At 44.9% G+C, this 14079-nt stretch overlaps 1 protein-coding gene across 10 annotated transcripts in view; it reads left to right on the top strand.

The window, feature by feature from the left end:
- palld (palladin, cytoskeletal associated protein) overlaps window positions 1-14079 on the top strand; it is a 452869-nt gene that overhangs the window by 360369 nt on the left and 78421 nt on the right. The window contains exon 1 of one of the 10 annotated variants that reach the window (XM_063049518.1): window positions 12101-12200. The exons of the other annotated variants lie outside the window; for them this stretch is intronic. The gene's annotated coding sequence lies outside the window, so the exon portion shown is untranslated. Of the gene's footprint in view, window positions 1-12100; window positions 12201-14079 lie in introns of those variants that run through there. 10 annotated transcript variants of the gene reach the window in all.

Raw genomic sequence — 14079 nt, 5'->3', positions numbered from 1 at the left:
CCATGTCCCTCTAAACCTTTTCTATCCAAGTACCTAAACTGTCTTTTTAAATATTGTAATTATGCTCTGGTCAGTTGCCACTAAGTACTCTTCCTCTTTCCTCTCTTGCCTTAAATCTATAGTCTCTACTTTTATACTCCCTACTTAAAGTGATAAAAAATTTGACCATTTACCTCGTCTCTCTGTGTAACTCAATATATTAATATACAAATATAAATACTAATAACAACTATTTAATATAATGATATAAATACTACTGAGAACATGAGTTGTAATTATCCTTAAAAAAATGAGTCCAAAGGTTGTGTTCAGTGATCAGTTCAGTGTTGTGGTGAGTGAAGTTGTCCATGTTGGTTCAGGAGCCTGATGGTTGAAGGGTAATAACTGTTCCTAAACCTGGTGGTGTGGGATCTAAGGCTCCTGTACTTCCTTCCTGATGGCAGCAGTGAGAAGAGAGCCTGGCCTTGATGACGGATGCCGCTTTCTTGTGGCAGTGCTCCTCGTAGATGCGGTCAATGGTGAAAGGGCTTTTCCTGTGATGAACTGGGCCCTATCCACTACACGTACACTCTTCTATTCTTCTACATCCGATGATCTGGATTGCATCAACACTTTCAAAGCAGACAATACAGCAGCCTGTTTGTATACGGCAGGCTCCCATAATCAACTTAATGACTACATAATTTGTATTTATAATGTTCATTCAGGGATCAACGTGGGGTAGAACATTCTTGCCTGTTTTTCCTTAAGTGAGAACCTCAGGCACTCGGACGTTCAGCTTCGATCTGAGTGAAAGTGCGTCCCACTGTGTGACACCCCTTCCTTACAAGCAGTGCAGCGTCAGTCGGGGCCCTGCCATGGGACTTGAGGCTTTCAACTCAAGCTCTGGAGAATGCCCGACTAAGCCGCAGGCCGCAAGAGTCTGTTCTGCTAGGCTCAGCTCCGATATCCACAGACCATCAGCACGACTGGCGGTCAGAAGAGTTCTCCTCCAGCACCACAGAGTGCTGGCATTGTGGAGTGGGCAACTAGAAATTTAAGTTAACCCATGTTTAGGGAGGAGACCAGAGAGGAGAATGAAGATCATTGTTCAACACAGTGATATATTAAGGTCTGGAATTCACCTCCCTAGAGGGCAGGTCCAATAACCAACTGACGACAGGAATTGGATGAATACCTGCAGTTTGCTGTAGATTTCCTGTATTGTGAGCGAATGCTGCACCAAACCAGATGTGAGGATTCTCTCTATGATGGCAGTGTAGAATTGCACCAGTATGTTCCGGGGAAGACAGAATTTTACCAACTGCTACAAGAAGTACAGCCTCTGCTGAGAGTTTTTGTAATGACTATTTGGTGTACAGATATCTTTCATTCTTACTGGCCTAGATGTAACTTCAGCTGTACAACACTGTGGCTAACTTCCCTTTGCCCAATGAAATGCCCCTGCAAGCCTCACAGTTCAGGGGCAAACAGAGAGGCATAATAGGTGCTGGGCCAGCAGTGGCTACATTCTGTAAGTGAATGTGAAAGTAACATTCGAGGCACGAGAGACTGCAGATGCTGGAATCCGGAGCAAGAAGCAATCTACTGGAGGAATGCAGTGGCTCGAGCAGCTTCTGTGTGAAGATAGAAACTGCCAACACTTTGGGGCAGAACCCTGCAAAACTTTCAAGTTCCTGGACGTCAGTATCTCTGAGGATTTAACTTGGACCCAACGTAGCAAAGCAGCCATGAAGAAGACACGACAGCAGCTCTACTTCTTTAGGAGTTCAAGGAGATTTGGTATGTCACAAAAAACACAAATTTCAACAGCTGTACCATAGAGAGCATTCTAACTGGTTGCATCGCCATCTGGTATGGGGGGTGGGCGGAGGCTACTGCACAGGATCAAAATAAGCTGCAGAGAGTTGTAAACTCAATCAGCTCCATCATGGGCACTAGCCTCCCTAGGATCCAGGCCATCTTCAAGTATGATGCACTATCAATAACTCCAAAAGACTGGCAGTCAGCAGAGGGGCATGTCCAGACAGGTAACCCAGTTACAACATATATATATGGTTTACCACAAAGTAGCAATGCCTCAAAAAGGCGGCATCCATCACCCAGGTCATGCGGTCATGCCTTGTTCTCATTGCTACCATCTGGAAGGAGGTACAGAAGCCCGAAGGGACACACTTGGCGATTCAGGAACAGTTTCTTCCCTGTTACTGTCCGAATTCTGAATGGGCATTGAACCCATGAGCACTACATCACTAATTTTTATTTCTATTTTTGCATTACTTATTTAATGTAACTATTTAATATATACATATATACATTTTCTGTAATTCAGTTTTTTCTTGTTATTATGTATTGTATTGTACTGCTTCCTCAAAGACAACAAATTTCACGACATATGCCGGTGATATTAAACCTGATTCTGATCAGAGCCTTCTTACTGGTCAGTTCTGGTCTTGGATCAACCCACATAAAGTGCTGGAGGAACTCAGCAAGCCAGGCAGCATCTATGGATGTGAATAAAACTGTCCACGTTTCAGGCCAAGACCCTCCAGCAGTCACACACACTCAGCAAGTCAAGCAGCATCAACAGAGGGGAATAAACAGTCGGTGTGGAGGGTCTTGGCTCAAATTGTCGACTGTTTAATTCCCCTTCATAGATGCCGCCTGACCTGCTGAGTTCCTCCAGCATTTTGTGTGTTTTGCTCAAGATTTCCAGCATCTGTAGAATCTCTTGTGTTTCAGTAGTTGATCAATCCATTAAGAGCAATTCCTCCCACAGATTCTGCTCGACCTGCTGAGATCCTCAAAAATAAAAAGATTCGTCACTAAAAATAATTTCTATATGAAAAGCTAAAACAGGTTTTAGTTTATGTTAGCGGCCAAAGAGGGAACAGGTTATTTACAGAAGTTTAAAAAATGTCATACATAAAACGTGGACAGGAATGACTCAATGGGCTGAACAGCTTCTCGATTCCAGATGGAAGGGTCATAGAGAGAATGTCTTTCAGAATATAAAACCAATTTCTGTCAGGGTGACTGTGCCACCAAGCTCCAGTTCGAGGTCTACCTTGAGATGTCTCATTCAGAAACTAATGGATCTGATCAGAGGCCATCTCTGTCGGTATTTTCCATTAGGGATTGGTGATGTCAACCTGAGTGAATTTTTGCCAGTATTCCCTCCAGTTTTATTTACATTAGCAAGTCAGGAAAGAAGCTGAAGAGCAGAATGATACCAGTTATATTTACCACAGCAGAGTCAAGCCTTTAAGGCTTGTGATGTTGTCAGAGAGCTATTCATCATTTCAGTGGAAATGTTTTGAGAGCGAGAGAAAGAGTTGTATTTCCAAAAATGGTGACGTTTATTTTTAACAAGCATCTGTGAGTGTGTGAGTGTAACTGTGTCCATGTGTACTTCGATGCACTTTTGTGTCTCTGCTTTTAACTGCTTGTGTGCATATTTGCACTTTCGTATGAGTGTGTTTTAATTGTTTATATCTTTATCTGTGTTCATTTTGTATGTTTAGCTATGTACTGTATGTGTGTGTGAGTTTTAGCTACTTATTAGTTACATTTATGTGTACTTTGTATTGTGTGTTTGTGTGTGTATATATATGTGTGTTTTAACTGTATCTTAGGTGCACTTTTCTGTGTGTGTGTGTGTGTGTGTGTGTGTGTGTGTGTGTGTGTGTTTCCCCTTCTTCCCACTTCCCACTCTTCCTGGAGAATAAAATGGGATTGTCATCCACAAAGCTCAGGAATGTGGGGGCTGGTCTGGGACGGAAGTGAATGGTTTAAAAATTAGCTATTTTTGAAGCCAGACCAGTTTCCCAATTGGTATGATGAGCTCCTTTATGTAATGGGGAAAGTCTGCATGGTATGTCAGTAACCTCTCTCTCGGAATGCATGTTTATATATCTGCGGATGTGGGCATGCAAACTGGGAACTCACTTAAGACAAGAATGTTGTTCGACTTTCAAACTGGAAAATATTGAAGGAAAAGGTTACGTGGGGTCCGCAGTGCTGTGTCTCCATTCAGTCAGCACTCCACATATGGAAGCCATTCTGAAGAAAGGATAATTTTTCCGCACTGGAGGAGGAGGTAACTTGGATGCATTCCAATTGCATTAAATAGAAAAACATTCCCAAAGAAAGATCTGCTCTGTCTTCCTAAAAAAGAATTAAAGCAAAAAAAAGAAACTGGCTCTTAATTTGAGTGCACTTTAACTAAAATTGAGATGGGAACGTTTTCGTCTTCTGCTAATGATTTTGTTGTTTACACCCTTTCTTCGGGACAAGTGCCTGCATCGGCGTTGTCTCCGTCTCAAAGCAGTGGCCAGGTTTCCTCTATAACCCTTAGTTAGTTCACCCATCACCCCTGCAGCAGCTCGTGGGAGTCCTCTATCCTGGGCCAGTCTTTCAAGGTATCCCCTGGTGTGGCCCATCTTCTTGGCGTCAGCTTCAAGGTCGTTTTGCCAATCGTTTTTCGACCAGCCTTCCTTCTGCTTTCCTTGGGGATTCCACGTTATGATTATACTTGGCTTTTGCAGTGTGTGTCCTATCCATCCCCGTTCGTCTTCCGCTGCTGGCCCGGCTGGTGTGCTCTCGGCCAGAGACTGATGTTGCCGATGACTTCTGAGCAGGCGGACCCGGAGGATTTTTCTCAGACAGCTATTAATAAAGGTCTGCACTTTCCAAATGCTAGTCTTTGTTGTTCTCCAAGTCTCTACATCCCTCAGGCAAGCTCAAAGAGTTACTGAAAGACATGATGGTGATACCCGCAGTGCCTTGAGCCTACCAGCTGTTTGATGTGGTTAAACCTCTCTTCATCCAAGAAACATGATAATGGCACAAACTCATTTCTTACAAAACCGCACGAGTGATGTTTACATGGCAGCGAATTACCAGGGCTGTGTCTCATCGTGGTGACCATTGCGTAATGCCCCAGGTTTCTGGTCATCATCCTGCACGAGTCCTCTGGGGACCCGTGGGTCAACTATGCTGTTGCATTCACTAGGCTATGAAACCGCATCGCCAGTTTCCTCTCTCCCAAACTGTTCATGAACCCATGAGCACTGCTTCACTATTTTTCCTCTTTTTGCACTGTTAACTTGTATATGTTATGTTCTGCCAGAAAACATCAGACTTTACAACATATGTCAGTGGTAATAAACGTGATTGTTGTTCTGATTCATGCCTGAACAGTTTCCAAACAATTGTGTGAATGGGGCCGACTAACTGTGTATTGAATCGTTTGGGCCTCCAATGCGCTGAAGGCCCCTCCCTTTATGTACGGGTTTTGAGTGCACACAGTTTGCTGCTCACCCACACCACCAGGTTCAGGAACAGTTAGTGCCCTTCAGCCATCTGGCTCTTGAACCAGAAGGAATGGCCGGCTGGTGGCGCAGTGAGATCAGCGCTGGACTCCGGAACAAGGGTTCCCGAGTTCGAATCCAGGTCGGGCCACTCCCGAGCACGCTTACCATCCGTGTTGGGCTGAGTGTCGAGCTAGCCACTCGGCCTCGTCAAAAATACAAGGGTCGAGTCAGGAACGTTCAGAACGTGACCCGGTTAATCCTGACACCACGTGCCGACCAAGAATGGCTGAATGTCTGGTACAACACCCTGAAAAAAAAAACCAGAAGGGATAACTTCACTCACCCCATCATTGAATTGTTCCCACAAACTATAGACTCACTTTCAAGGACTCTTCATCTCATGTTCTCGATATTTATTGCTGATTTATTTTTTTATTCTTTTTTATTTTGTATTTGCACAACTTATTGTCTTTTGCACACTGTTTGTCCATCCTCTTGGGTTCGATCTTTCATTGATTCTGTTGTGTTTCTTAGATTTACTATGCATGCCCACAAGAAAACGAATCTCAGGGTTTTTCAGTACAAGGTGACATGTACAGTATTGTGCAAGTCTTAGGCACATATATATAGCTAGGGTGCCTAAGACTTTTGCACAGTACTGTAGTAATTTTATGTATTGCACAGTACTGCTGTAAAAAAAACAAATTTCATGACATGTGAGTAATGATAAACCTGATTCTGATTTGGATCTCGACTGTGAACTGAGAGTGGGAAAGAGAGAGGAATCATGTTTTGGAAAAGGGGAAGGGAGAGGGGAGAGAGCGGGAAGCACCAGAGAGACATTCTGTAATGATCAATAATGGAATTGTTTGGAATCAAGTGATCTTGCCTGGTGTCTCAAGGCTGGATGTATCTGCACCTGCACCAACCCTGCCCTTGGCACCCCCTCTCTGTCATCTGTCCCTCACCCCTCCTACAACACTCCACCCTTGCCATTCCCAACATCCTTTGCTCCCGCCAGATTTAGACTCGCTCTCTGCTCCACATTGACGAATACAGTACTATGCAAAAGTCTCAGGCGGCCTGAATATATATGTGTGTGTGTGTGTGTGTGTGTGTGTGTGTGTGTGTGTGTGTGTCTCTCTGTGTGTGTGTGTGTGTGTGTCTGTGTGTGTGTGTGTGTGAGAGATGCAGGGTTTTGCACAATAGCGTATGTACTTTGATAATAAATTTACTGTGAACTTTGAACATTTTTGCCTCAATCGGCCTGGTTCATTGCTCCCGCACTGTAAATTGCCCTGCGTGTACCAAGGCTAACGTGACGCAGTAAAAAAGTTTAATCCAGATGCTCCATAGTTGTTCCTGCTCTGTGCATAAGTAACGAAGTCAAGGGTGTGTTAGTTGGCTGGCCAGCTGGTTACTATGTAATGCCGCTGCTGTGGAGAAAAGCATGAGTTTGACCCCACACTTTTATCCCAGCTCCGCACATCAGAGAATCTAGCTGATCTTCAGTGGACTCTGTCTACACATCTCGCTGCCTCGGTAAAGCTGCCACCATAATCAAAGACCCCACTGACCCCAGCTCACAATCTATCTCATTATGATCTTGCATCCTATCGTTTACCTGCCTTGCACTTTCTCTGCAGCTGTTCCACTTTATTCTGCGTTCTGCTACCCTATTTTCTTATACAAGCTCAGTGCGCTGTGTAATGGTTCGATCTGTATGAACAGTATGCAAGACAAGCCTTCCTCAATATCCTAGTACATGACAATAATAAGCCAATTCCAACTCCAATTCTAAACCTAGCATGGGCATCTTCTCTTCTCCCCCCCCCTCCCCACCACCCCCATCAGGCAAAAGAAACAAAGGCCTGAAAGCACCTCACTCTAGGACAGCTTCTACCCCACTGTAATGTGAACTCTTGTCCTCTCTCTCTACCTTGTTAGATCACAAGACATAGGAGCAGAATTGGACCATTCGGCCCATCGAGTCTGCTCCATCATTCCATCATGGCTGATTTATCATCCCTCTCAAGCCCATTCTCCTGCCTTTTCCTCATAACCTTTGACACCCTGACTAACCAAGAACTTATCAAACTTTGCTTTAAATATACCCAATGACTTGGCTTTCAAATCTATCTGTGGCAATGAATTCTACAGATTCCCCACCCTCTGGCTGAAGACAGGCCTGCTCAGGTCTGTTCTAAAGGGACGTCCTTCTATTCTGAGGCTGTATACTCTAGTCCTAGCCTTCCCCACTACTGGAAACATCTTGTCCATGTCCACTTGTCCACTCTGTATAGGCCTTTTGATATTCAACAGGTTTCAATGAGATTCTTTCCCCCCCCCCAACCAATTGTCTAAATTCCAGCAAGTACAGGCCCAGAGTCATCAAACAATCCTCATACCTTCACCCTCTCATTCCCAGGATCATTGTCGTGAACCTCCTCTGGACCCTCTCCAACGCCAGCACATCTTTTCTTAGATAGGGGTCCCAAAACTGCTGATAGTTCTCAGTGCGGTCTGACCAATGCAGTGTCATGGCACCGCATCTTATCTGTACTTTCCGCGTGACCCTCCGTTCCGTTACTGCCCTTCCCTGAGATTGCCTCAACATACTGGTGTGGGGAAACAGGGGAACCGATCTGTATGGATGGCACACCAGACATCGCAGGTGACAATAATGAGCCAATTTATTAATTTTACCAGTTTAATATTCCAGATCATCTCCGGATCCATCCTGTCAAGATACCTCAGGGTCTTGTATGTTTCAATGAGGGCTCCACTCATCTCGAATAAATTCCAGCCGAGCTTGTATACCTTTGCTCATTTGACTTCCCACCCACTGCAAGTTCTAGTCTACTAAATCTTGTCTGAACTGCTTCCAATGCATTAGCATCCTTAATGTTTTCCAGATGCAGCCTCACCAATGCCTTACATGAGCACAAGCACACTATTCTTGTGTTCAGCTCTGCTCAAATTCAATTGGATTTGGTTTATTATTGTCACATGTACCAAGGTACAGCGAAAAGCTTGTCTGGCGTACTGCTCATACGGATCAAATGAGCTGAGATAAATGTGCATTTAATATTTGAGTAGATGATGAGGTTGAAAGCCAACCTTACCATATACAGGATGGTACGGTAGCGTGGCAGTTAGCCTAACATTATTACAGCCCCAGCCACCTACCCGGATTCAATTCCGCCACTGTCCGTCAGGAGTTTGTACGTTTTCCCTGTGACCATGTGGGTTTCCTCTAGGTGCTCCGATTTCATCCCACGTTCCAAAGAGGTTCAGATTAGGGTTACTACGTTGTAACAGGCTACATTGGTTTTGGAAGCATGGCGGCACTTGGCGGCTGCCCGTATCACATCCTCAGACTGTGTTAGTTGTGGAAGCAAGCGACACAGTTTGCTGCATGTTTCAATGTACATGTGACAAATACGGCTTATTTCTTTTGAACCTCTTTCAAGAGTCTGATAACAGAGAGACAGTGGTACGTGCTTGCAGGCTTTAGTATCTTCTGCCCGATGAGAGAGAGTGTCCTGGGTGGGTGGGGTCTTTGATTATGCCGGCTGCATAACTAGGCAATGGAGAGTGGAGACAGGCTCCATTGAGGGGAGTGTGGTTCTTGTGATGTGCTCTGCGGTACCCACTGCTCTCCGCAGCTTCTTGCAGTCACATGCTGAACAGTTGCCGTGCCACGCCGTTATGCATCCAGACAGATGATTGCTCACCTCTGGATGAATCACGGGACAATTTATAATGACCAGTTAACCTACCAACCGGTACGTCTTCGGATTGTGGGCGGGAAAGCGGAGCACCCGGAGAAAATCCACACAATTTATGAGAAGAACATGCAGATCCCTTACAGATGGCACTGGAATACAACTCCGAACTCTGGGGCTGTAAAAGCGTGGCGCTATCCTTCACGCTACGGAACAGAGATTGGAGATTCTTCCTTATCCAGAGGATGCGAATCTGTGGAAGTCATTGCCATGGTGGCCGTAGAGACCAAGCCATTGGGTGTATTTAAGGCAGAGGTTGACAGGTTCTTGATTAGTCAGGGTGTCAAAGGTTATGGGGAGAAGGTGGGAGAAAGGGGCTGAGAGGGATAAATCAGCCATGATTGAAGGAATAATTTATAGCCTGATGCACTATCAATTACTCCAAAAGACTGGAAGTAGAGTAAATACTGAAAGGCTTTTATTAACAGTAAATGGCCCAATGTCCATGCTGAGTATCTGTCCTGGACTGAGGGAGGAGCAGTGACACAATCGCCTTTATTCAGGGGTCTGTGGGAGGAGCCACAGGAGCAGTCAGCAGAGGGGTGTGTCCAGACTGGTAACCCAGTTACAACATATACATATGGTTTACCACATAGCCAATAAAGCCCTTTCAAATTTGCAAGAAGTGTGACAGGTATCTCCAGAACTGTGGAGCTGGAGTCATGGAATCTATTCTAGGCAACGTTTCTGACAGGCATTTGAACTACAACAGCCAGGGAGTATTGGGAGAGTTTGGAAAGAGTAGTGTTGAGGCCAAGCTTGAAACTGCCATGATGTAGATGAATGGAGTAAATAGAATCCAAAAAAAAAGGACCCTTCAGCCCAAGTGCTGCTAATCCTTGATTTATTTAGAGATTCAGCACAGAACAGCCCCTTCCTGCCCAACGAGCCGTGCCACCCAACAACCCACCTATTTAAACTTAGCCTAGTCACAGGACAAGTTACAATGTCTAATTAACCTACTAGCCACTATATCTGTGGACTGCCGGAGGAAACCCACATGGTCACATGGAGAACGTACAAACTTCTTGCAGACAGCACCAGTATTGAACTCTAAACTCCCGGCACCCCAGGGTGTAATATCGTCACACTAACCACTAGCTACCATGGTTCCCCTAAGCACTCATTGATACTGATCCCCTTTACTAGCTGTGCCTCTGTGTCAGGTCCTGTTTCCGGCGTTTATTGTCAGATAAAATTACTTTGGCAATGCAGAATGAGGACTGAATATTGTCTTAGTTAACAGGGAGAATTCCGTCACTTTCTTTGAATCCATGTCTTGTGATCTTTCTTACTTCACCCGAGAGGGCAGGCCGCACTTAGTGCCTCATCCAGACACGACAGCACTCCCCGAGGGCTGTATTTGCATTGGAACATCAGCCTACACTTTCACACCCAATTTTCTGAAAATGGTGGAGGGCGAGCCACTGACGGAACCATGAATCATAATATAGAATTGTATTTAGGTTCATAAACATTGATGTCATTTTAAGTTTTCTCAGCCAACAGTATAAGAATGGAGTTTATTACTAGACCCCAGGCTGATGATGTTAGCTGTTCACAGGATTATTCAAATTTATTGCAGGAGTCTATTTGGAATATCGTGGACTTTCTAGCCTGCGATGAACTTTGGCTCACTCCCCAGCTCTTGTTCACCTTGCAGGTCAGAATACTCTGCACTGGGTTTTCTCTTAACTACCTCCATGTACTTATGTATGGAGATCATTCCCAGACAGGACAAAAATGTTAATGTATCTTGATACAGGTGGCGAGAATAAACCAATAGATTTCAATCCAACAGACATTTTAAATACCAAGGACCTTTACATCCAGCCCATACCCCTTTTTCTCAATTTTAGTTCTTTCGTTCTCTCTCTTTTTCACACTTTCTCTCCCTCTCCCTCTCTCTCCTTCTCCCTCCTTCCCCCTCCTTCCCTCTCCCTGCTCTCTATCCCATTATATCTCTTTCACTCTCTATCTCCCTCTCTCTCACACACTCTCTCCCTCCCTCATGCTCTCTCTCACCCTTTCACTACCTCTCTCACTCTCTCCCGCTTTCACTCTCACACTCTCTCTTCCTCTGTCTCTCTCCCTCTCTCTCTTTCTCCATCTTTCACTCTTTCCCTCTCTCACACATACGCTCTCTCTCTCTCCCTTCTTTCCCTCTCACTCTCTCACTCACTCTCTCTTTCTCTCACTCTCTCACTCTCTCTCTCACTCCCTCTCTCTCACTCTCACACACACTCTCTCGTGTTCTCTCTCATTCTCTCTTGCTCTCTCTCTCTCCCTCACACTCTCACACACTCTCTCTCTCTCAAACTCTCTCTCCCTCACACTCTCTCTCACTTCCTCTCACTCTCACACACTCTCTCTCATGCTCTCTCTCAAACTCTCTCTCACACACACTCTCTCTCACTCTCACTCTCTCTCTCACTCCCTCTCTCTCTCACTCCCTGTCTCCCTCACTCTCACACACACTCTCTCATGCTCTCTCTCAAACTCTCTCTCACTCTCATTCTCTCTCTCTCTCACTCCCTCTCACTCTCACACACTCTCTCAAACTGTCTCTCCCTCACACTCTGTCTCACTTCCTCTCAGTCTCACACACTCTCTCATGCTCTCTCTCTCACACACTCTCTCTCACTCACTCTCTCTCTCACTCCCTCCCTCACTCTCACACACACTCTCTCTCACTTCCTCTCACTCTCACACACACTCTTTCTCATGCTCTCTCTCCCTCTCTCACTCTCTCACTCCTTTCTCTTGCTATGTTCCACCTTATCTCCTATTCTTTTCCCTCTTTCTGTCAGTTTTCTATCTTGTTTTTAATTTTGTTGTTCCCTTTTTTCTCTCTCTCTCATTTTCAAATCTCAGATTGAGATAAGAAGTAATGACTGTTTTTTCAGCCTGTGGGGGGGCCGTAATTTGAGCTCTCTTCTCTGGAAAGTATTTACTGGAAATGTAGCGTCATTAATGCACCAGCCTTTACTGAGTTTTTTTCCCGCAATACTTGAATGAGGAAAAGCCCCAACTTCGCAGTGCTGATAATGGATTGTTCGCGGTTCTGACTGGCGCTGTACCCTTTGAAAGGAGACAGGTAAAGGACTTCTGCATGGACAACTCTGAGATCTGTTTCCTTTAGTGAGGAGCAGTCTGAGAACTGTATTGTATGAAATGTCTGTCTCCATCTCTCTTTAAGTGTTGCATTTTGTTCTGTACCATGTTTGGTTTCTATTTTCTAATGCTTATCTGCCGTGTGTATTGCAAGACGCAATGAGAGCACATGTCATGACAAGGCTTGATTGACTGAAGCCTTTTCTTTTGCCAAACAGGATTGTAATATTTATTGTTCAGATGCTTTTAGCTGTGAAATATTATCTTCACATGGACAAAGGACTTCTTGCAGAGGAAATTCTGATACCTGAGACAAAGACGTAGTTTAAGATCAGTGTGGGAAGTTCTTTACAGACTGATTATTTCCTGTGATTTTAAAATGCCTCTTCATTTTAAACAATCGAGTGGTTCAGTATGTTTATTAGTCCCCAAGCAGACGGAGTGAGCGAGTGAGGAGTTCAAAGCCCACGTCCAGCACATGACAATACAGTGCCCACCGCATGTCTTTTGCCCTATTTATTTATTTATTTTGTAACTTGGAGTAATTTTTTATGTCTTGCACTGTACTGCTGCTGCAAAACAACAAATTTCACAACCCCCGTTATTGATAATACATCTGATGGTAATTCTGCTGTGGAAACTCCGATGCCCAGGAAGTCTCAACAGTGTTGGGACACAGCTAGTTCCATAACAGACAGAGCTCTCCCCACCACTGAGGATCTACAGTAATATGACCATAAGACATTGAAGCAGAATTATGGCATTTTGCCCATCGAGTCTGCTCTGCCATTCTATCATGACTGATTTATTATCCCTCTCAACACTATTCTCTTGCATTCTCTCCATAACCTCTCATGCCCTGACTAATTAAGTACCCTCCACTTCAAATACACCCAAAGACTTGGCAGCCACAGACCCGTGGCAACAAGTTCTACAGATTCACCACCCTCTGGCTAGAGAAATTCCTTCTCATCTCTGTTCTAAAGGGATATCCTTCCACTCTGAGGCCGTTGCCCTCTGTTCCTCGACTCTGTCAGCTAATGGAAGCAGCTTCTCTATGTCTACCACATCTAGGCCTTTCAATATTCTGTAGCTTTCAATAAGATTCCAACCTCAACCACCACCCCCCACCCACCTCATTCTTCTGAACTCCAGTGTGTACAGGGCCAGAGCCAACATCTACAAGATGCAATAACTCAGGAAGGTGACATCCATCCTCAGGGGCCACCACTAGGCCATGCCCTGTGCTCAATGCTGCCATCAGACTGGATGTACAGGAGTCTGAAAAGCCTTGCCTTAAGGTTCAACAACAGCTTCTTTCCCACTGCCATCGGGTTCTTGAACTGACCTGGAAAACTCCAGTTCTATCTCAGACTGGATTCTCCACAACTGATTGAAGAGGTGTGCATTCCAAGACTGGAGTGGATGTTGAGGATTCCCTGTGGCATTTTGCAAAGTAGAATAGAGGCATCTCAATTGGCATAAAACCCCCCACCTTTTAGACGAGCTGGACCACATAAATAAGAGGATAGGTTAGGTGACCTAGTCTTGGTCAGAGAGGGATGTGTCTGGAGCAGGAATGTACAAATCCTAGTTATGATAATATGGACTCTTGACCTCAGAATCTGCCTTGCAACAAGGGACATAACCATCATGAAAGACCCTGTCCATCCAGGCTATGCTCTCTTCTCACTGCTACTATTGGGAAGGAGGTACAGGAGCCGTAGGTCCCTTACCACAAGCTCAGGAACAGTTATTACCCTCCAACCATCAGGCTCCTGAGCCAGAGTGGATAACTCCATTCACCCCAACACTGAGCTGATTCCACAACCTACAGTCTCACTTTTAAGGACACCGCAACT

This window comes from Mobula hypostoma, chromosome 5 (assembly GCF_963921235.1).
Source record: "Mobula hypostoma chromosome 5, sMobHyp1.1, whole genome shotgun sequence".
Lineage (NCBI taxonomy): Eukaryota > Metazoa > Chordata > Chondrichthyes > Myliobatiformes > Myliobatidae > Mobula > Mobula hypostoma.
This window is presented reverse-complemented; position numbering and strand designations above follow the sequence as displayed.